This window comes from Dipodomys spectabilis, unplaced genomic scaffold (genome assembly GCF_019054845.1).
Source record: "Dipodomys spectabilis isolate Male_0828 unplaced genomic scaffold, ASM1905484v1 ptg000207l, whole genome shotgun sequence".
NCBI classification, from domain to species: Eukaryota; Metazoa; Chordata; class Mammalia; order Rodentia; family Heteromyidae; genus Dipodomys; species Dipodomys spectabilis.
The window spans coordinates 8600906-8625367 of record NW_024870884.1 but is presented as its reverse complement, the minus strand read 5'-3'; the positions used below and the strand labels follow the sequence as shown (position 1 = coordinate 8625367).

Genomic DNA, 24462 nt, shown 5'->3' with positions numbered 1-24462 from the left:
CGACAGAAAAACCAAAGGACTACCTTTGTGCCTTTATGTCTAGTAATCTATTTGTCTGACAAATGGAAAGTTTTTCTAACCCTTTTAATTCCTCTATTTGTAAGAAAAGCCATCTACCATTTGAAACCATTCTAAGTCCTTTGCCTCCTTAGGGATCAACAAGACAAACTTATCCTGTATGCAGTTAACAAGGTCTATTTATCAAAAGACCAAAGTAATCAGATTCCTACATATAAAGGAATTCATCTAAGAAATTTAAAATGGTACTTATGTCCTTACTTCGTAGTAGATTAATGTTAAAATTTAAATGGTCATTATACTCTATCCTTTGAGCTTTCTTGGATATAAATAAATCCATTAAATGAGACTTTTCAGGTTATTGCTAACCTATCTGGAGAAAGTTAACCTGCAAAAAATGTAAGGAAACCTTTATAAATTATTACAACTAGACTAGCTTTTGGAACAAAAGCCTTTTTTTACCTATTGTATTTAGGCTAAGAACTCATGCCCTGCCTATGTGTGAACCCTCAATAATAGGTACAGACTGAATAAATCATGGTGCTATTATGGAGCAAGAGAATGATGCTCAGTTTGCTATTTAGACTGACACAGGAATTCAGAAGTCATCCTGGTAATAGTAGTATTCGTTCATTTTCCTATTTTTGGCTGGGATTGAAATGAACGGAACTATATGAAACAGAATGAAGGCTATCGTTGAGCTTCTAAGATTTAAAGTCCTGCCAAAGTTCCTTAAGTCCATCACTGCTTACTGCCCATAGTCCTTTGCGTAGGAGCCTCGAGGTCTATGAGGAATGTTAAAATATCAGCATCAAATGATTTGGGAAAATATAAAGCTAGGCCATGGGTTGGTAGGAAAAATAATGGAGGAGCTTACTGAAGCCATGTTTGTTCATGTAAAAGTTGAGGAAAGAGAATATAGAAAATGTCCTATTCTCCTTGTCACCAGAGTTCATATGTGCAAAAACATTAAATCCGAGAGTACTGGTATTTGAAATTTTCTCTGATACTAAAGGTTCATTTCAACATATTTCTTTATTCTCAGTAACCACTCATCTATGATTTATAAAGTTATATGCTTATTTTTATCATTGGCATGTAGGGCCTGTATAAGAGCAAAGAAAAATAAGCTTTTTATATTAGTTATAGTAAAGCAAAGTTACTTTTATGTGTTGAAAACTATTGGCTTTAGGCATGCCAACTTGAGTGTACACTTTCTTCTTATTAATTTTAAACATTGCTGACATATTCCTCCTTAGTTTTTGTCCCCAAACTTTAGACTATATGCTAAACAAAAATATTTCACTTGCTATGGAAAAACATATTCGAAGACATACTGTAGAATTCATATTCTAGTAAGGGAAATAGCAGAAATTCATAGACCATCATTAAATATAAAATTAAGAAGTTAAGTGGTGAAATCATCAAAGTTATGGTATCTATTAAATAAGAAAAGAAACCCCAGAGTGTGACACAAAACACTGCTCTTCAAGTCAGGACTTTGCTTCACTGTATGCTGATCTCACATTCCCTAACTAAGGCTGTATACTCAGTTATTAGAAACTAGCACAACCCATGCCCACGGGATTCTGTGGGTATTTCACAGTAAATATAAGTCATTTTGGCCAAGTGTTCGACACTTCTAGGCCAGGTAGGAAGTAGGCGATAGTAGCATAAATCTCATTTTCCTAATCTTTTGCTTCAGGATCCTTCAAGTCCCAGTCATTAAAAATAAAGCCAATCGGTCTAGAAACTTTGACTTCTTCCTTCTGGAAAGAACAAATCGTGTATGATAGTATACCATCGCCTAATGAGGATTCTGTTACATAAGTGAATATAAAATACATTAAATATGAAAGAGACAGGAAGGGAAGACTTCTGCACAGATCATTTTAATCTCTGTCAATGTATCCTTCTCTATTTCTATTTCTGTGTCTTTTCTTGTATCTCTCTCTGTGCATACATATATAATATTGGGGAAGTATATAAAATAAATAACAGTGATTATTTTTATTTTCTCTATATCTCTAATTTTTTCATTTCCTTTATAATTTATTCTTCCACTGCATCTGTTTTGACTAATCTTAACAAAGAAACCCAGGATGCTTGACTTACATCATTGTCTTTCAGTTGATTCTTACTAAATATTCATCCAGAGGATATTTTGTAAGATAACTAAGACATCTCCTGAACTATTTCTGGAATGAATTGACATTACCTTTGTGGTTTCTCATTTATTATTCAAAAGGATAAGTTAATAGTTTCTGAGCAAAACTTTGATAACTTGTCTTCTGGATTTTTATCAGAGATTTTGGTAGGCTCCAGTCAGTCCTAATGAGTGATCTTCCCTGGCTTCTTAACATGGTCTAGAACACCTGCATATGGAGCACTCTGTGATTCAACAGCTCTGTCTCAGCCACTTCACAGATCAAATTAAAGTTGTTCTGTATAACCCAAGATGAATGAGATCTCCTCCTCTTCACCTGTGAACATAATCTTTCCTTAGTTATTTGTGGTCCATACTCCACTATTCTCTATCAACTTTCCTTCCCTTGATATACCTAAAACACAACTTTTATCCATCATATAGTTTATACAGTATTTTTAATGTCTTCTAGAGCTTATTGAATCTGTCTTTTCTCCTACCTTCCCTCCCAGTGTGTGTATGTGTGTATGTGTGTATATATGTATACATGTATGTATGTATGTATGTATGTTTGTATATGTATGTATGTATATATACATGGATCTGTTAAAAGTTATCTTTGCTTTTCATATGACCCCTTCCCATGTGTGACTTATTCATATACAATTCATTAGTTAGCTGTATTTTGAAATTTTTTATTTTCTGAGGTTCACAATATAATGTGAAATACTTCAGCTGAAACACTGTGATATTTAAATGTGAATGAGTTAGACTATATTCTAAGGACAATCATTTGATTATCAAAAAACTCACATTCATATTCTAACCAGGAAATTCTCACTCCACCAGGGCTATTCCAGTATTATTATATTTGGTCAACACAAAACAGTTTAACAATTAACAAAAAGAAAGAAATAGATTTTCACTGGTGAAATTAGTAGAATGTTATTATGTTTAATTTCAGAAACAGGCTCTCATTGGTGAAGAAGATAGAGTTGAAAGTATGTGGATTAGCTAGAATATTGTAAAGATAAACCTTATTTGTAATACTCATCCACATTTGATTTCTGAATTATTTTGTAAGGGAAATTTTAAGTTCTGGTTGCTAACTACAATGTGTGTGTGTGTGTGTGTGTGTGTGTGTGTGTGTGTGTGCCCGTGTGTGTGCTCGTGTGTGTGTGTGTGTGTGTGTGTGTGTGTGTGTGTGTGTGTGTGTACTGGTCCTGAGGCTTGAACTCAGAACCCGAGAGCTGTCCTTAGATTTTTACTCGATGCTGTCAATTTTGCACTTCAGCCACAGCTCACTTCTGGCTTTTTGTTGGTTAATTGGAGATAAGAGTTTCATGGATGTTCCTACCCAGTCTGGCTTCAAACCCCATCCTCAGATCTCACCCTCCTAATAGTTAGGATTACAGGTATGTGCCTCCAGCTCTCCACCCGAGTATTTCTGGAATATTATTATAGTTATTTTAAATGAGTGATCATATAGACCATAGTCTAATTCAAAAAAGAGGGTTATGTGAATTTCACCACATACATAAGAGCTTATATGAGTGATTTTGTGCTTATAATAAGGATCTGGGGGAGAATTTGGAGGGAGCCATTAAAAAACACAACTTAATGACCAAGTTAATGTGAAGAAATGCACCAAATGATTGCCATGGCTCTGATTGTTTTCACAGATGCTAGTGGCTATGCCAGGCAAAACTGGCTTATCATGACGTGCTGATTTTTGGTAAAACACTTGTATTCATTTTCAAAAGACATTTTGAGACAGTCAGTGAGCTCCTTAAAGCATACTTTTACTAATGATTCCTTTTAGAATGTTTTCAGCAAAATCTAAACTTCACTTTAGTTTGTTTTTCCTAAATGTAACCATGGCAGGAGAAAATTTCAGTAGTTCAGCTGCAAACAGAGGTGTCAAGGTATTTTTAAAATGAAACAATAATCATTGAATGTTTTGGAGGCATCCAATGTGATGAATTGATACATGCATGTATACATCACAAATGGTTTCCACAGTGAAAGTAATTGGCACATGTGTCACCTACAGTAGTGAAACAGAGTTAAAATTTTGGAACATCTGCTGTAACCTACAAGTCTATAATACACAGATGATAGTTACCATACAAGTCAGTATTGTAGCTTAACTTCAGAAGAAAAACATGTGATTAAAAAGGAACATAGGAATCTTAGACTCTGCACTATTCTGCTACTCAAAGTGTGTGCTGAATAGTTGTGTCGTTTTAAATAATTTCTTTATATACATGGTCTCTGTAATCATGATCTATTTTACAAAAAATATATAAATCTACATTGTTGCAGAGGAAATGCATGTATTTTTATTCTTGTCAAGTAAAATGTTTATTCTTATGTCAAGTGAAATTAAAAAGTAAATTATAATAATTTATGAAAGATTAGATTAATAAGTAATGCTTGTTAATTTGAAATTAAGTTGTCTGTAAACTAATCTAGAAGTCAGACTGAAATTTGCTGCAACTATAATTCAAAATGATTTAACATGTTTTTTTCTTGTTCTTATGGACTTCCCTACATGTGATTGGGAATATGTACCTATTCATATATGTTCAAATTTAATCCTGAGCAACTCTCTAAGGCAGATAAAACTTTGTATTACATCTCTTTTGCGGATGAGAAAACAAAGCCTGTAAAATCACAATGATCAAATAGTTTTATTAAAGTTATATACTGATAGCAGTAAGAGCATATGTACAAACAATATGAGCTAAAAATATGTTACACTTTAACACCTTTATTATATTATACCTAATCAGATAAAGGACTGTGAACAAATGTGTGTTTGTAAAGCTAAATGGATCTGGGCATGTTGGTGCATATGTGTAATCCAGTTCTCAAAATCAGAGGCAGAAGGATTTCCAGCAGGAGTCTCATCTCAGCCATATAGACATGTTTGAGACCTTGTCTCAAAATCACAAAACAAAACAAAATAAAAAGGAAACAACCACCAGGCACTGGTGGCTCACGCTTGTAATCCTAGCTATTCAAGAGGCTGATACCTGAAAATCATGGTTGGAAAACAGCCTGTGTTTGAAAGTGTGTAAGACTTAATTTCCAGCTAACAAACAAAAAGCTAGAAGTGAGCTGTGGCTGAAGTGAAGTGATAGGGACAGCCTAGAGTGAAAAGCTAAGGAATAGTGCCAAGGCCCTGAGTTCAAGCCCCAGGACTGACATAGAATAAGAAAAAAACAGGACCAGAAAACTCTATTAGGTGCTTAGATGCTAAGTTTACCAGTTATGAAAAATATCAAAGATTTTCTTCACTGACAATCCCAAAGCAAGCTGTAAGATTATTGAGAGAGTTGCTCTTTAGATTATGCATTTTTAGCAAGCTTAATACAAGAATGTTTTAAAGGAGTTTAAAATTGATGCTTTTTTATTTTAAAAAGAAGCCTATTAGAAGGAATGACATTACCCCATGTGTAAAGAAATGGAAAGACTTAGAAAAAAATCATGCTAAGCGAAGTAAGCCAGACCCAGAGAAACATAAGTTCCCTGGTTTCCCTTATTTGCAATAATTAGAATTTGTCTAAGATAATCTTAGCAGATGAGCAGATTAGCTCAATAGCCATGTATATATGACCATAGAAGATGATGCTAAGTGAAATGAACTCCAAGACATGAATACAAGAAGTTATTCTTTGTTGTTGTTTTTAATGTACTATGTGATTTCTTGTTTCTTTTGTGTGTTCTTCCCCCTATGGCATATCTGATATTGTCACTGTATTTGATTTTGGTTTATTTGATTTATCTGAATTGGCTAAGGGAAGGGGAACAACAGAATGTTGAGACAAAGGACAAAGGGGGAACCAATGCAACAGAGACATACACAAGACAATATGTTGGAAATGATCTGTACAACTCGGGGGAGGGAGTGGGGGGAGGAAGGAAAGTGGGAGAAAAATGAGTAACAAGTTTGACAAGAAATGGACCTATTACCTTACTTATGTAACTGTAACCCCTCTGGCACATCACCTTGACAAGAAAAACAGAAAAGCAGCCTATTATAAAAAGCAACTTCCAGTTGGCCTCTTATTTTTGTAGACTCTTCATGTATGTATTTAACCTTATTTTATTGTATATTATCTTAAAGCTCAACAAAATTGATGAACTTCCTCCGGCTGATGTTCAATGGCTGATAACCACTTAAAATTGCTTTTCTTTTTTTTTTCTTTTTTTTGTCCATCATAGGGCTTGAACACTGGCCTTGGGCTCTGTCCCTCAGCTCTTCAGCTCAAGGCGAGTGCTCTACCACTTGAGCCACAGTGCCACTTCCGGTTTTCTAGTGGTTTATTGGAGATACAAGTCTCGTGGACTTTCCTGCCCCCGCTGGCTTTGAACCGTGAGCCTCAGATCTCAGCCTCCTGAGTAGCTAGGATTACAGGCGTGAGCCACTGGCTCACAGCTAAAATTGTTTTTCTTAATGTGACTCACAAAAGAGCAGTTGTTTATTTTGTACTTTAATTATCTGAGATTTAGTCAGAGATAGGTAGTGTTGATTTCAGGAAAGTTGTATTGGCTAGAAAAGATGTTAAGTCAAGTCCTAAAATAGATTCTTGTTACTTCTGTTCTGTTGTATGGGTAACCTAATTTGTACATAGCCAGCTGAGGACTGAGCAAACCTATTCTCATTTTGGATGATTGGGGTACACTGAGAGTTCAGAACAAATAACCTTCTCTACAGGGTTTGAGATGGACTCCCTCTGTGGAATCCATGGAAAAAGTGGTTTTCAAGCTTTATAGTGCACTAAAACTAACTCTGAGCAAAGGAAGAGGAAGCTGGTTAAAGCACTCATTGCTGTGACCCACTCCAGAGGTTTTGATTTCGCACATCTGAGTTGGGGCCTGAGGATTTGCATTGCTTAACAGGCCCCCAGTGGAGAATGATACTACTACTGCTGTCCAGAGATCATTCTTGGACAACAACTACATTTGAGCTAAAATAGCTAGAAGTAGCCCTGGGTAGCTTAAAAATGTGTCCTGACCTTCACTTCAATTGGAAATGGTCCTCTGAACCTTTGGAGGAACATTCAAGAACTAATTTTTTGACTTCTTGATATTCTTCTTAAAACAAACAAACAAAAAAACAAAAAGCGAGATGGCTCTCAACTGGTGCAAAACCACAGCACCAAGAACTCAACATGGGCTGGAGGAAATGTGCGAAAGTCCTATTGTTTCTATGATATTTTTCTATAGTAGTTCTAAGAACTCAACTTGTCTTGGAGATAATTGAAAGTAGAGTCTTATGAAGTAATGTAGATATTTTCTGTAGTTTAGATACGTTTGTATGTTCAAATCAAAGTAAAGCAGGTAATGGTAAACTTAAATTATGTTAATTAGTTAAACTGTATTTCAATTTCTCTTAACTTGAGATAAACTGATTTTTAAAATATCAAGGCACTTGCCTGCATGTGAATTTTCCCAGAGGAACAATTCTGTGTATTTGAGTTCATTAGTTTAAAGATGTATAATCCTTAAAAAAGGCTTTCAGTATAATTAGCATGCAACTCTCCATTTCTCAGTCTTTTTATATGGTAGAAATACAGAAAGCAGACATTGGCATACATGTGGAATCTAGAGGTTTTGTTTTTCCCTAAAATTGAGAATATTGTGAAAGGAAATGGATCTGTTGTCATTCTATTCAATAAATTAGGCAATGGAAACTGTAAATGCATGCACAATGTTATGAGATATAATACTATTTCATTTTTAATGAAAAGCAAACCATAATGTGAACAAAATTCCGTGCTGCTAAATTCCTCAGTTGAAGCCCAAACCTGTCAGGATGAGTGCATTTGGAGCGTGACCCTTTAGGAAGAAAATGAAGTTTAAGTGAAATCATTAGAATAGGTTTCTGATCCATCACTTGCACATGAATGAAATTCCACATGTAGACAGCCAGATGGCAGGAGGAGGAGAGAATGTAAAATGATTAATGTAAAATGCCCTGATCTTAAACTTCCATTCTTCAGAATATTGAGAAAATAAATTCTGGTGTGTGTGTGTGTGTGTGTGTGTGTGTGTGTGTGTGTGTGTGTGTGTGTGTGTGTGTGTGTGTGTGTGTGTGTGTGTGCGCACGCGCGCATGCGTGCACATGCGCATGTGTGCATGAATGTGCACAGTCTTGGAGCTGAATTCAGAGCCTGGTTATTGTCCCTTACCATTTATTTGCTTGGGGATGATGTTCCCCTACTTGAGCCACAGCTCTACTTCTGGTTTTGGGGTAGGCAGGTAATTGATAAGGGTCATTGATTTTCCTATCTGGGCTGGCTTTGAATTGGCATCCTCAGATCTATGCCATGTGAGTAGCTAGGTTTATAGAGATGAATGATCATCACTGGGCTTAAATTTCTATTCTTTAGCTATGCTGCTATAGTAGCTTATTATGGACATCTTAACAGAAAAATACAGTATATTGCACAAACAAGTTGCTGTTGTATAAAAAGCAAGGACCTTATGGTCTGTCAGGCTAGTTTTGAGGAAGATTTCCCTATATTATTTATAATCAAATATGTGAACCTCATGGACAAATATGTTACATGGACTAATAATTTCTACCTGTAATCTTTTATAGATCTTTCATACCACCTTAGAACCCAGCACATAATAAGCTGTATGTGTTTGCTCTTAGTTTTTCTTTTTTTTTTTCTTGTCGGTCGTGGGGCTTGAACTCTGGGCATGGGCACTGTCCCTCAGCTCTTCAGCTCAAGGTGAGCGCTCAACCACTTGAGACACAGCGCCACTTCCTGCTCTTAGGTTTTCTGCCTCTGAAATACACAAAAATATCCTGTAGAAATTTCTAACATACTTCAAAGTGGTATGTAAAATTCCTACATATATCCCTCTTAATAATAGAGATATTTTATAACAGGATAGGTTTAGGCATTTGCATCTGTTTTGTGGGGGACATTTTCAATATATTATCAGTGAAAATAACTTTATCCCATGGTGCATCTGCCATTTACTAATTTTAAATTGTTATTCAGCAGAAAATAAAGACTGGTTCATAGGACAAAAATATACATGAAGACATATTCACATAGAAGGCTGGCTGCAAGGGGGTGTTGGAACATTAGTGCTAATCTAATTTTTGGAAGACAGGGTCAGAGTAGATGTTTCAGGATATTTGAGGGATACTAATGGCTGGGTGTAAAGATACTCAAGTAGCTCATGTTAACCACATCTACTTCATCTACATGCCTTTTGCAGTTGCCAATATTTAAACAACCACAGGTTTAAGAGAAAAATGTAAGCGAATAAATGTTTTAATTATTTCATTCATTCTATCATGGCCATGCACTCATGCTTCAGAAACAAAGGTTTCTCATAATGACAAAAAGAGGAAGAGAGAGGGATGGATGGAGGGAACAGTGCTTGAAATTTATATACTCATTTTACACTCAAAACAAATATCTTCTGATAGATGATACAAAGTATTAGGCAGACCATACCTAAGTGCGGAATGGAATGTAGAATTGGTTATTATGTATACTTACATTTTTGTAGGGATAATGATCGCTATTTAAGTTGTGTCATTGAATATAAGATGTAAAATCAAGTGAGCTCTAATGTATGTGACAGCAATTTGTAAACCATAATACACATGCAAATGTTAGTTATTTTTGTAAAGAGCTAGAGGAAGCAAAGATATTCTTAACATAGTAATATACTTCAATGGCTTTAGTTCCTAGAATACTCAGAATAGTATGTAAAAACTTGTTTCCCACAAATGTTTTGGAATTTGAAGACTTGTATATATAAAGCCTCTGAAATCTAGATTGTTTTCTCATTGTATCATTCTCAAAGCTTGTACATGTTATTACAATGGAAAGGGTAAGAAAATATTGCTTCAAATTTACCATAAATTTTATTTGGTAACTAATTTTTTTGGTCGTTTATAGGGGTTGAACTCTGGGCCTGGGCACTCTTCCTCAGCTCTTTAGCTCAAGGTGTGCTCTCTAGCACTTGAGCCACAGCACTACTCTTGGTTTTCTAGTGGTTTATTGGAGATAAGAGTCTCAGGGACTTTGCTGCCTAGGCTGGCTTTGAAGTGTGATCCTCAGATCTCAGCCTCCTGAATAGCTAGGATTACAGGCATGAGCCAAGAGCACCTGGTGCTAACTAATTTTTAATTTTTTTATTGCAAAAATACTGTTCAGAGGAGTTACAATTTCATGACTAAAATAATGAGTACATTTCCTTTCGAGCATTGTTACCCCCTCCTTTGTTTTTTCCCTACCATCCCTTTCCTCCCCACCTCCCCAACTCCTCCCTCCCACCCCCAAATTGTAAAGTTCATTTTCAACATAGTGTCTTATACATCTCATTGTTACTGTAACCTTATTTCAGCATTTTGTTATTCGACTTCCCCTCCCCAAATTAGAAAAGTGTATACAAAAATACAAGGCACCAGAATCAAATACAGTGAAACAGGGCTATACCATGGGGGAAGAATATACAAAAGAAACAAAAAAGTCACATCGTACATTGTAAGTGTATTAAAAACAACTATTATGAAGATAAAACCTCTTGGTTACCTATCTTGGGGTTCATTTTGCTTAGCATCATCTTATATGGTCATATGTGCATAGTTTGAGCTTTTCTACTTGTCTGGTAAGATTATCCAGATGTATACTAGTTCTCTCAAATAAGGGAAACCATGGGGCCTATGTATCTTTGAGCCTGGCTTACTTCACTTAATATATTTTTTCCAAGTCTTTCCATTTCCTAACATATGGGTCGGTGTTATTCTTTCTGATGGAGGCATAGAATTCCATTATACATACCACATTTTCTTGATCCATTCACCTACGGAGGGCCATCTGGGTTGGTTCAATATCTTAGCTATCATGAAAAATGCTGCGATAACCATAGTTGTGCTGGTAGTTTTAGTATGCCCTTGTTTGTGATCCTTTGGGTAAATGCCCCAAAGTGGAATTGCTGGGTCATAGAAGAGCTATATGTGTAGACTTTTAAGGAAACTCCATACTGCTTTCCAGAGTGGTTGATCAAATTTGTACTCCCACCAACAATGCAGTAGGGTTCCCTTTTGGCTACATCCCCTCCAACATCTGTTATTAGATTTCTTTTTTTTTTTTTTTTTTTTTTGGGTCCGGTCGTGGCCTGAACTCTGGGCCTGGGCGCTGTCCCTCAGCTCTTCAGCTCAAGGCTAGCGCTCTACCACTTGAGCCACAGCGCCACTTCTGGCTTTTTTCTTTTTGCTTATGTGGTTCTGAGGAATCGAACCCAGGGCCTTGAGCATGCAAGGCAAGTGCTCTACCACTGAGCCACCTTCCCAGCCCTAGATTTCTTGATTATAGCCATTCTAACTGATATGAGGTGGAATCTCAATGTTGCTTTGATTTACACTTCTTTTATGGCTAGAGAAGTTGAGCATTTCTTCATATGTCTAAAGCTAGATCCTTATATATCACCCTTCACCAGAATCAACTCCAAATGGATCAAAGACCTTGAAGTAAAAGCAGACATCCTGAAAACATTACAGGGAAAAATAGGAGAAACTCTAGGACTCTTTGGCACAGGCCGAAATTTTTTAAATAAAGACCCAGAAACACAACAAATTAAAGAAAGGTTGGACAAATGGGATTGCATGAAACTGCAGAGCTTCTGCCTAGTAAAGGACATAGCTCACAAGATCAATAGAAAGCCCACAGATTGGGAGATCTTCACTAGCCATAGGTTATTTTCAGTAATAATTAAAATTGCTTCTGGCAAAGATTAAATGTATCAAATGTGAAATCAGTTGATAAATAAAATATTAAAAATAAAATGTTCCTCAGTTTTTAAAATAATTTCAAAAGGAATGCTTTGGTAACTGAAAAATTAAAATAATTTTAAAGAAAAAGGTAACTAGTAATTTCATATTCATATTTTAACTTCATATTACTGTAAAAGTGACAAATTGAATATTGACAACTAGGTATCAGTTTGGTACCTCATTATGCATATAATAAAAATTAACTGCAGATGAGTTGCCAAAAGAGGAACTTTATATATTAAATTAAGAACTTTGAATATCAGCTCTATTGCTGTGAAGAAAGCTACTAAACTCATGGCATATGGGAAGTAAAGAGAGAAAAGCACCATGGTCCTATATCTCCTTTAAGGGCATGCCATTCATGACCTCATGTTTTCTCCAAGTAGACCACACACTTAAGTTTCTACCCCTTGATACACTGCAACTGAGCCTTTAGAATATGGGCCTTTTGAGGACATTAAAAACCCAAACCATAACACTTTGGTTCAAGAAGAATAAAGTGGGATTACATGATAAAAGAAAGTATCTGCTATATATATGTGTGTGTGTGTATACAGTTTTTATATAGACATATGTAAACATATACATGCACATATGTAGTGTTTCAGATACAAACACATACTTCTAAAGGACTTCAGAGAAAGGATTTATAAAAGAATTCCTAAATATTAAGCTCCTAAATAAGTATATTAAATAGATATGCAAATGATTTGAACAGGTTCCCCTAAAAGGTACGCAAATAACCCATAATTTCTTTAAGATGTGATAATAATTTACTATTGTAGTGGAGAGAGAGAAATGGAGAGAAAGAGAAAAAATCTGAAAATTCCAAATGTCATGAGAATGACAGCCAAATAGTGCTAGCTAGAATGCACATCAGTACACATTTTCTAGACTATTTTTTACATCATTTATTCATGTAAATATACACTTACAATATACATATCTATATCTATGCCTATTTATCAGTCTTCTCTTTATGAATGTATATTAGCTGATGTTCATATAGATGATGATAGATATTGATAAATTTCTTATATCAGTAATATGTCATGGCTGTGTTTATAATTATTATACTATAATTTATATATCTATTATGGCATTTGTCTGTCCTTGGTTGTTCCAAGAAAAATAATAGAGAGACAGTTTGTAAATGAGAGTCAAATGTGACATACATTTTCTGTTCCTTCCATGTTACAAAGTTGTTATATACTTATATCTATATGTAACACATATGTATAAGATATATATATATTTATCTTTTGCTGCATAATGAATAATGGTATAGTATAATAAAGGCAGCACTGATTAAATTGGATTGAAATTAAATGGGTGAAACAGACAAGTAATTTTCACACTGTATTTCTGTGTTTTCAAAGAATCAATGTAGATTCTTTTTTAATATTTTTATTGTAAAGATACTGTACAGAGGTCTTACAATTACATGAGTAAGGTAATGAGTCTAATGTAGATTCTGAAAATAACTTTTACCCTAGTTAGCTGCAGCTTAAGTACTGGAAAAATAAGAATAATTCATATAAAATTCTCAAAATGTTTTTATTGTCTCTGGAAAGTTAGACTTTTGAGTGGACATATTTGAATTTTAATCTTCTAGACCCTGAGATTATATTCCAATTGTGTTGTTGTGAAGAGGACCTTCACATTCAATTTTCACCTGAAAAAAATGTGTAGGTAATAAAATATACTTAGAAGCACCACTCAAAAAAATCCCCAAAAGCATATGAAAAAGAAAATCAGCTTTTAAAAATATAATCTTGAACCTTTATTTCCTCATCCATGCATTGTACAGCCGACTGTTACCCCCGATCGCCCTCCGTGTCTGCCATATGGCTGGTCATCTGTTACATAAAAAGTTAATACAGAATGTTCCAGAGTCTACAGGGGAGACATCTCTGCTGTGGATCTCACCATCCAAATCTCAATAAACCTAGGCTGGATGGAGTCTTCCTGTGTAAATCACACTTAGCTCTTCTAAAAAAAAAATACAAATTCATCTCATCTTGTTAACCAGAATAGATGCACGTCTCTTTCTGCCAAGAAATTTGGGCAAATTCAAGCTTCTGTGGTGTGCATATATGTTGGCACCTTATTCTTTAGTGTTTCTCATAAGGCTGAGTGATTAGTGAAAAGCTCATAGAGAATGCTTGAAAAAGACTAAACAATCTGCTCTTTTGCACATAATGAACTCACCAGTGAATGCTTATAATACTTTCATCTATGTCAGTGGGAAATTGAGCAAGAAAGAAATCCAACCTATGAAATATATGAAATATGTTCAACATGAGTACACTCATGGGTATATTTCTGTAGGTTTTGATTTTGTCTGAGTCGAGTAGAAAACAGCCTCAAGTGCAAATATCATAAGGATAGTATAGAAAAAACATTTTACCTATCTTCCATGATTGAAAAAACTCAAACATTAAACACAATCAAAATTAGATATTTTCTATGTCTTTATATCAGAGAATTCTCCAAACATACACACAAAGGAGGAGACATTTATATTGGATGCCACTATGCAAACAAACATTATTAATTAAAATATAACAAATCTCCTGAATGTATTCACCCAGATCAGTTCAAATACAACTAAAGAACATTCAACAGTGAAATGAAAATTAGTATTGGACTTGATAAAGTGGAAATTATCAATAACAATGGAAACCAAACTCTAAACTGTCTTATATTCATATAAAAAATTTACAGAAAATCACATTAGAAAATGTTTGGCATCAAAGTAAAAAGAGGCTAAAAGTCTTTATCTGCTGAAAAATTTCTGAAAAATTAAATGTAAAACACAGAGAAAACACAATAACCTTAAAATCAGAAGGCATGCCTACTGTAGCAATATTGTCATGAATCATTTTATAATCATGGGTGATTAAGATGTGGCTATACAAGAAACCAAAAGTACCAAGATTTTAAAGGCATGATGTAATTTTTATTGCTTAAAATGTTTTTGTGCCTGTCATGGGGCTTGAACTCAGGGCCTGGGCACTCACTGTTTCTGAGCTTTTTTGCTCAAAGCTACCATTCTACCATGTGAGCCACAGCTTCACTTCCAACTTCTTTTGGTGACAAATGGGATATAAAAGTGTCACATAATTTCCTGCATGGGCTAGCTTCATATTATGATCCTCAGATCTAAGCCTCTTGAATAGGTAGGATTACAGGTGTGAGCTATGGACACCTGGGTTATTTGCGTTTATAATGCCAAAAATACTGCGCTTACCATGATAATTTTCAAGTAACAGAGAAACATGGACAGCTCAATTTCATGTCTCACAAATTATTGATAACCTTAATTAGCATTTGTGCTAAAGATCATTGTGAGAATACAATGACATAACTTACATAAGGAAATGCTATATCAAGTACCATAAAATATTCTCACATATGAGCAAACATGTATATATGCAAAGATAATTACAATATTTATCGTATAGAAAAAACAATATATCCATAGGAAAAGTATAAGCAATGACAATTCAGTGACATTATAGGTTCTGGTAGTCATTAAAAATGAGTAAAGCAGAGAAGTATTGGTTCCTTTAGGCACTGTAACTCATAGGTAAATGACAAATGAAAAGAAACTAAGCCACAGGAAAAAAAATTATATATAGTACTTAACTTGTAGGGCTGGTTTACTTTTCAAAGAATACAGCAGAGATTAAGAGTACATTTAAAACAACCTTGAAGGGCATGTGATAAACCACTGTGTTCATTCACAAGATGGGATGGATGATTCAGGGAGATAAGACACTTGAATCGTATATTTATATTGTTTGACTTGTTATTATATATATTATTGAAAAGAGACTGCACAGAGTGGTTATACTTACACGAGCAAGGTAATGAGTCCGTTTCCTATGGAGCATTGTTAACCCCTCCTTTTCTTTTCCCCCTACCATCCCATTTCTCCCCACCTCCCAACTCTTCCCTCCCTGCCCTAAAGTTGTAAAGTTTGATCTCAACAGTGTTTTGTACATCTCATTGTTACAATGGGTCATCCTGTAACCATATTTCAGCATTTTGCTATTTCCTTTCTCCTCCCCAAATTAGAAAAAATTCATATGTAAGATGCCTGACACCAGTACCAAATATGAGTGACAACAGGGATTGTACCATGGGGGAATAACATACAAAGAAACAAAAAATATCACATAGTACATTATAAGTACATTAAAAGGAACAGCAACAAAGATAAAACCTCTGTGTCCCTATCTTGGGGTTCATTTCATTTAGCATCAGATTATATGGTCATATGTATATAGCATTTGACCTCTTTTGCTTGTCCTAGACATATACTAGTCATTGCAGATAAAGGAAACCATGGGACCTATGTTTCTTTGAGTTTGGCTTTCTTCACTAATGTAATTTTTTCCAAGTCGATTTCCTAACAAATGGGGTGGTGTCATTCTTTCTGATGGAGGTATAGAATTCCATTGTATATATATACCACATTTTCTTGATCCATTCATTTACTGAGGGCCACTGGAATTAGTTCCATATCTTAGCTATAGTGAGTAATATTGCAATAAATGTAGTTGTGCTGGTAGCTTTAGTATGGCCTTGTTTGTGATCATTTGGGTAAATGCCTAAAAGTGGGATTGCTGGGCCATAGGGGAGCTTTATGTGGAGTCTTTTGAGGAACCTCCATACTGCTTTCCAAAGTGGTTGTACAAGTTTACACTCCTACCATCAATGCAGTAGTGTTCCTTTTTGGCCACATCCCCTCCAGCATCTGTTGTTATTAGAGTTCTTGATTAAAGCCATTCTAACTGGGGTCATTCTAACTGGAATCTCAACATTGTTTTGATTTGCATTTCTTTTATGGCTAGGGAAGTTGAGCATTACTTCATGTGTTTATTGTCCATTCTTATTTCCTCTTCAGAGAAGTCTCTTTAAGTCTGTAACCCACTACAAAGCCATAGTAATCAAATGAGCTTGGTATTGGCACAAGAACAGACCTGAGGAGCAATGGAATAGTATTGAAGACCCAGAAATGAACCCACAGACCTATAGCCACCTAATTAATCTTCGATAAAGTGAGCTAAAAAAATAGAATGGAAGATTCTGGTGCAGGGTGATAGATAAAGATCTAGCTTTAGTTTCCTACATGTAGTTAACCAATTTTGCCAGCACCATTTACTGAAGAGGCTGTCTTTCTTCCATTCTATTGTTTTAGCTCCCTTATCGAAGATTAGATGGCTATAGGTCTGTAGGTTCATTTCTGGGTTTTCAATTCTATTCCATTGGTCCTGAGGTCTGTTCTTATGCCAATACCAAGCTGTTTTGATTACTATGGCTTTATAGTAGAGTTTGAAATTTGGTATTGATATTCCTCCAGCAGTGTTCTTTCCGTTGAGGAGCGTTTTTGCTATTCAGGGTCTTTTATTGTTCCATATGAATTTTTGGATTGCCTTTTCTATTTCCTTGAAGAATGAGGGTGGAATTTTGATAGGTATTGCGTTGAATTTGTAGATAGCCTTGGGAAGTATTGCCATTTTCACGATGTTAATCTTTCCAATCCAGGAGCATGGGAGGCTTTGCCATTTTTTTTAGTTCTGTGTTGATTTCGTTTTTCAAGATTTTAAAGTTTTCATCATAGAGGTCCTTCACTTCTTTAATTAAGTTAATTCCTAGGTATTTTATTTTTTGTGGAGCTATTACAAATGGAGTTGCTTTCCTAATTTCAGCCACACTTTTCTCATTGTTGGCATACAGAAAAGCCATTGATTTTTGGGGGTTAATTTTATAACCTGCTACTTTGCCAAAGTTTTGAATCAGCTTGAGTAATTTGGGAGTGGAGTCTATGGGATTCTTTAAATACAAGATCATGTCATCTGCAAAGAGGGAGATGGATCAAAGACCTTGAACTCAAAGCAGACACTCTGAAAACATTACAGGATGGAATAGGAGAAACCCTAGGTCTCCTTGGCTCAGGCTGAAATTTTCTGAATAGAGACCCGGAAACACAACAAATCAAAGAAAGCTTGGACAAATGGGATTGCATAAAGTTGCAGAGCTTCTGCAGGGCAAATGACATAGCTAGCAGATCAATAGAAAGCCCACAGATTGGGAGAAGATCTTTACTAGCCATACAACGGACAAGGGTCTCATATCTAAAATATACTTGGAACTCAAAAAATTAAACCCCCCAACAACAAATCCTCAAAGAAACAACTGCCCAATAAATAAGTGGGCAAAAGACTTAAAGAGAAGCTTCTCTGAAGAAGAAAGAAGGATGGCCAATAGACACATGAAGAAATGTTCAACATCCCTAGCCATAAAAGAAATGCAAATCAAAACAACATTGAGCTATCACCTCACTCCAGTTAGAACGGCAAAAATCAAGAACTCTAACAACAACAGATGCTGGAGGGGATGTGGACAGAAAGGAACCTTACTTCATTGTTGGTGGGAATGTAAACTTGTTCAACCACTTTGGAAAGCAGTATGGAGGTTCCTCAAAAGACTTCACATAGAACTCCCCTATGACCCAGCAATCCCACTTTTGGGCATTTACCCAAATGTTTACAAACAAGACCACAGTAAAGCTACCAGCACAACTATGTTTATTGCAGCATTATTTACCATAGCTAAGATATGGAACCAACCCAGATGCCCCTCAGTAGATGAATGGATCAAGAAAATGTGGTATATATACACAATGGAATTCTATGCCTCCATCAGAAAGAATGACATTGCCCCATTTGTTAGGAAATGGAAAGGCTTGGAAAAAATTATATTAAGTGAAGTAAGCCAGGCCCAAAGAAACATAGGTCCCATGGTTTCCCTTATTTGCAATATCTAGTATATGTATGAGTCAAGCGGAAAAGGTCAGATAATGTGATGTTAGGAAAACGAGCCCTTAAATATGTATTTTAATGTTTTTTTTCTTTCATGCATGTGTTTCTAACGCATTTATAAGATTATTTCTTTGTTGCTTTGTATGTCCCTCCCCCACAGTGTAACCCCCGCTTTCACTATATTTGATGTCACTATAACTTGTGGAGGAGATGGGGACAAACAAATCGTTTAAGGATTCAGGTGGACCTCTTGCAACAATGAGAAGTACAAAATGTCATGTCAACAATGAGCTTTACAATGTCGGTGTGGGGGGAGGAAAGGGGGGAAGGATTGGCGGGGGAGGGGGGAGGCTGGGAAGGGAGGTGAAGGGTAAACAAAGGAGGAGGCTGCAATGCTTGGTAAGAAATGTATGCATTATCCTGCCCATGTAATTGTAACCCCTCTGTACAGTATGTTCTCAAATAAAATAAAATTAAATTAAAAAAAAATAGAATGGAAGAAAGACAGCCTCTTCAGTAGATGGTGCTGGCAAAATTGGTTAAACATCTGTAGAAAACTAAAGCTAGCTCCCCATATATCATCTTGCACCCGAATCAACTCCAAATGGATCAAAGACCTCAAAGTCAAAGCAGACACCCTGAAAATATAACAGGACAGAATAGGAGAAACTAGGGCTCCTGAGCCAATATTTTCTCAATAAAGACCCAGAAACACAACAAATCAAAAGAAGATTGGACAAATAGGATTGCATGGAACTGCAGAGCTTCTGCATGGCAAAGGACATAGCTGGCATGATCAGCCCACAGATTGGGAGAAAATCTTCACTAGCCATACAACAGACAAAGGTTGTATGTTGCCAGTATTGGGGCTTAAACAAAAAGCCCTGGGCCCTGTCCCTTAGCGTTTTTGCTCAAGCATCATACTCTACCAGTTGAGCCACACATTTACCCCTGGATTTTTGTTGTTGAATTAGAGATAGAGTCTCATAGACTTTCCTGACCAGGCAGGCTTCATTGCCATGCCCAGATTTCAGCCTCGTGAGTAGCTAGGATTTCAGACTTGAGCCATTAATGCCTGCCTAATATTTCAATTTTTTGAGTAGATGTTTGTATATAGCTAAATACTAGAAAGCAGTCTAAAGTCTCAAATACATATTTAAAACTATGTATATATGGCATATATACAAATACATATATACATATATGTATATCTGCATATACATATATGCATATGTATATATGTATGGTGTGGGTGTGGGTATGTGCCCTGTACTGCGCTTTGAACTCAGGGCCTGGAAGCTGTCCTTCAGTTCTTTTGCTCAAAGCTAGTGCTCTAGTGCTCTACCACTTGAGTCACAGCTCCACTTCCCACTTTTTGATGGTTCATTGGAGCTAAGAGTCTCACAGACTCTTTTGCTGGCTTCAAATAGTGATCCTCAGATCTCAACCTCCTTACTAGCTAGGATTATACACATGAGCTATGGGCAGCTGGCTATTTTTCTTGTATTTTATGGTCCCTCTATTCTATTGCTCCTGTTTCATAAAGGAATTTCATGTTAAGAAAACATAGTAAATGTGAATGTGAATTTGAGTGTGCAAGTGTGGAATTATTTCTCTTATGACTTCCATGTGGTAATCAATGCATTGTTCACACCCATTATTACCCTGGAGAAAACTAAATGACAGAAACATTAAATGACCTGCCCATAGTGACAACACTGATCAATGCAGTAAGTGGGAAACCATGTCTGGTCTTCTTTCTTTTCATCTTCTAAAAACACTAGATTTGGGGGTTGGAGATTCAGTTGTGGTCAATGTAATTGGGTTAATCTAGAATCTTTACTTCAGTGCTGAGCTAAGTAACTTCCGTAGGTTATAAAGAATGAAATAACATTTTAAATATTATTAAGACAGAGTCTGGAGCACTGTACAACTTATTCCATTGCTATTTCTTCTTCTTCTTATATTTTTTAAACAAACTTTACAACTTTGGCACGAGGCGGTGGTGGGGGGAGATGGGAAGAGATGGGAAGGAGAAACAAAGGAGGAGACAACAATGCTTGATAAGAAATGTACTCATTACCTTGCCCATGTAATTATAACCCCTCTGTACAATATTTTCACAATAAAAAAATACAAAAAATAAAATAAAAGTGATCTCTACTTAGAGAAATAAAATTTATTGTCAAGGCGATATACAGAAGGGTTACAGTTATATAAGTAAGGGATTCCATTTCTTGTCTAACTTGTTACCCCTACTCATTTTTTTCCTTCTTTCCTTCCCCCAACCTTCCCCCCCCCCAAACACAAATTGTACAGATTATCTTAGGAGTATCACTGCTGCATTGGTTCCCCCTTTGTCCTTTGTATCACCATTTTGTTGTTCCCTTTCTCTTCCCTAGTTTGTATATAAAATACCCAGGGTACCATGTTTTCTTTTTCGTTTTGTCTTTCTTTTTCCCCCTATGTTTATTCTCCTGTTGTCATTGCATTTGATTTTGGTAGTAGTACAGTGAGAAAAACAACAAAAGTCTCTTGTGTCCATGTCTTGGAGCTCATTTCACTTAGCATCATCTTCTATGGTTGTATGTTCATAGTTATTGAGCTACTTTGCTCATCTTCTAAGATTGTCCTAGATGTATGCTAATTATTCAAATAAGGGAGACCATGGGACCTATGTTCCTCTGGGTCTGGCTTATTTCACTTAATATGATTTTTTTTCTGTCCTTCCATTTCCTTACAAATGGGATGATGTCATTCTTTCTGATGGAAGCATGGAATTCATATGTGTGTGTGTGTGTGTGTGTGTGTGTGTGTGTGTGTGTGTATACATACAGACATACATATCACATTTTCTTGATAAATTCATCTACTGAGGGGCATCTGGATTGGTTCCATATCTTAGCTATAGTGAATAATGCTGTGATAAACATAGTTGTGCTGGTAGCTTTAGCATGGCCTTGTTTGTGATCTCTTGGTAAATGCCCAAAAGTGGGATTGCTGGGTCATAGAGGAGCTCCATGTGGAGTCTTTTGAAGAACGTTTTGAAGAAGACTGCTTTCCAGAGTGGTTGAACAAGTTTACACTTCCACCAACACTATAGCACTGTTCCCTTTTGACCACATCCCCTCTATTGTTATTCGATTTCTTGATTATAGCCATTCTAACTGGGATGAGGTAGAATCTCAATGTTTTGATTTGCATTTCTTTTATGGCTAGAGAAGTTTATCATTTCTTCATGTGTCTATTTGCCATTCTTATTTCCTCTTCAGAGAAATCTCTTTTTAAGTCTTTAGCCCACTTATTAATGGGGCAATATTGATTCTTTTAAATGATATCAGCAGAACAAGATTTTTTCCTCTCCATGTAAATAGTGTCAGGAATATTTCCTTAACTCTTGTAAAATGCAGTTGCTTGCCCTGTCCTGTGATGTCCCCTGATACTTTCCCTCATCTACGCATTCACTGTGAAATGAAAACAGACCTCTTTATTTCTTCAAAGCTGAAATGTAATACTTGGAGTATTTTGCCATATAGAACTCTGTTAACATTAATAGAATACAGTGAGGTTAAAGCTCATCTGTATTATTCAAAAGACACAGAACAACAATATATTGCCACATAACTAAGATTCACTTTTACCTCACAGGGTTATTTACGCAAACTATATTTATATTAGCACCCTCAAAATGTGTTTACTTCCTAACCATCAGAAATCCTCTAGTATGTGTATAAGGGATAACTATGAAATATAAAATAAGAAGATAAACTCATACAGTATGAGTTTCTGCAATAGCATGTCCTTTATGATCGACAAGGCTCTGGAATAAGTGAGGTCACTAACTGCTTTCTTCATTCTCTGAACTGAAGGTTGAATCTGGAGAGGGACTATATTTTGATGCTCAACATATTTTGATGTCTGATTAGAGAAGTAACTTATTGTAAAAAGTACTTTTGAAAACATGTGTGGACTTAGACAAAAAAAAAAAAAACCCTGTAATGGGAAGTGTAATAACTTAATTTTATCCCCTAGTAGGAAATCAGACGTTGAAAGTCAATTCTATTTTCTATCCATAAATAAACTCATGAAGTTAGCAATTTTAGAATTGTCATGTGATTTACCAGCTCAGGTAAACTTCACACAGGGACGAGGAATCATAAAAAAAAAAAAAACAATGGTACTATGGTTACAAAAATAGCAAAATGCCTTTCATATATGATTATTTTTAAAGATGTATTGCTAGACTGTGACTCATTAAATTATTTTCCTAAGATGTTAGTGTCTTTTAGACTCTTGACTTTCTGGCTGAATGAGCTGGTAATGCAGTAGTTACTGCCTTTTGCTGAAAGTTATAATTTCTATGAAAAAACAACAACCAAAAAAACACAACTTTTCCTGGGATTGAAAAAGCTTTCCAAAAGAATTTATTTGAAATCTTATTACTTAATATTATTCCTTAACTTTAAAATATAACTTAAATATAATTGTATCTATAAAATTCACCTTTAATTGCAAATAAGGGAGTGTCAAAAGTCAGCTGGATAAATAATTTTCTTAGCATTTTCACGCTGTTAAATCTTTGATGTTTTTCCAATTACTATATATAATGATTCAATGCATTATTTTTCAATATTCATGAATTCAATATTCAATTCAATATTGCACAAATTTGAAGAAATAAACTTAGTACCTCAAAAATATCATATTACTTTTTGACATTTTATTTGCTCTAAAAGGATATTTTACTTTGAAGATTCTTTTTTCAATGTATTAGCTTAAAATAAAAATAATGACATATGCTTTGATTATGTTTTAAATGGTTAATGGGATGCAATATTATCCCACACTCTTATTTAATACTTGGTTTTTCTCTCTTGAGTAAATTTTGGCTTATTCCACAAAGACTTTGATGCACACTTGCCACAAGTATTTCCTTTAAGTCGGTATTAGTATTTAATCACACTTTAGATTTACATATCAGATTATTAACAGATTTCTGACTTCAATGTTTTATATTTAACTCAATTTGTTATTTGTGTTAGTGTCCTATAAATCAAGGGACTAAAGTTTTTATATTTTTCTTTTGTACTCTTTTTTTAAATTTTGAAACATGTTACACAGTCTAGTCTAAGCAGAAGCTCAAAGCCTCCTAAATTGCTAGCATCCCAAATAGCTGGGATTACATGTATTTGCACTACCTTCTGCTACTTTTATTTTTAATTGTCAATTTGGCTAAAATTATTTTTTATGAACCATTGATTAATCATACCCCTTTATGATGATTGAAGTACTTTCTATAAGAAGATCCTTTGTTTAGCTAAGTATGTACTTAGTTTTTATTTTGCCACAGTGTTAATTCTGAATGCATATGAATTCCTTTACCCTTCAAAATGGCATACTATTTTTCTAGCTCTAGATCATTCATGACCATTAGTATTTCTTACCTCCATGTATTTTTATTCCAGTTAAGAAAGCGGTGTATAGCTCACTGTGGAGGTACATGCCTATAATCTCAGCTAATATAGAAGTGGAAGCAGAGAGATGGCAACTCAGAGGGTAGCCCAGGCAAAGATCAAATAGAGGTCTCTCTTTGTTGTTTTAAATGTAGTATGTGATTTTTGTTTGTTTCCCTTGTATGTTCTTCCCCC

General features: G+C 35.3%; 1 protein-coding gene across 1 annotated transcript in view; it reads left to right on the top strand.

Moving 5' to 3' along the window:
• Positions 1 to 24462, top strand: part of Ctnna3 (catenin alpha 3) — a 1268549-nt gene that overhangs the window by 882959 nt on the left and 361128 nt on the right. The gene's annotated exons all lie outside the window — the stretch shown is intronic.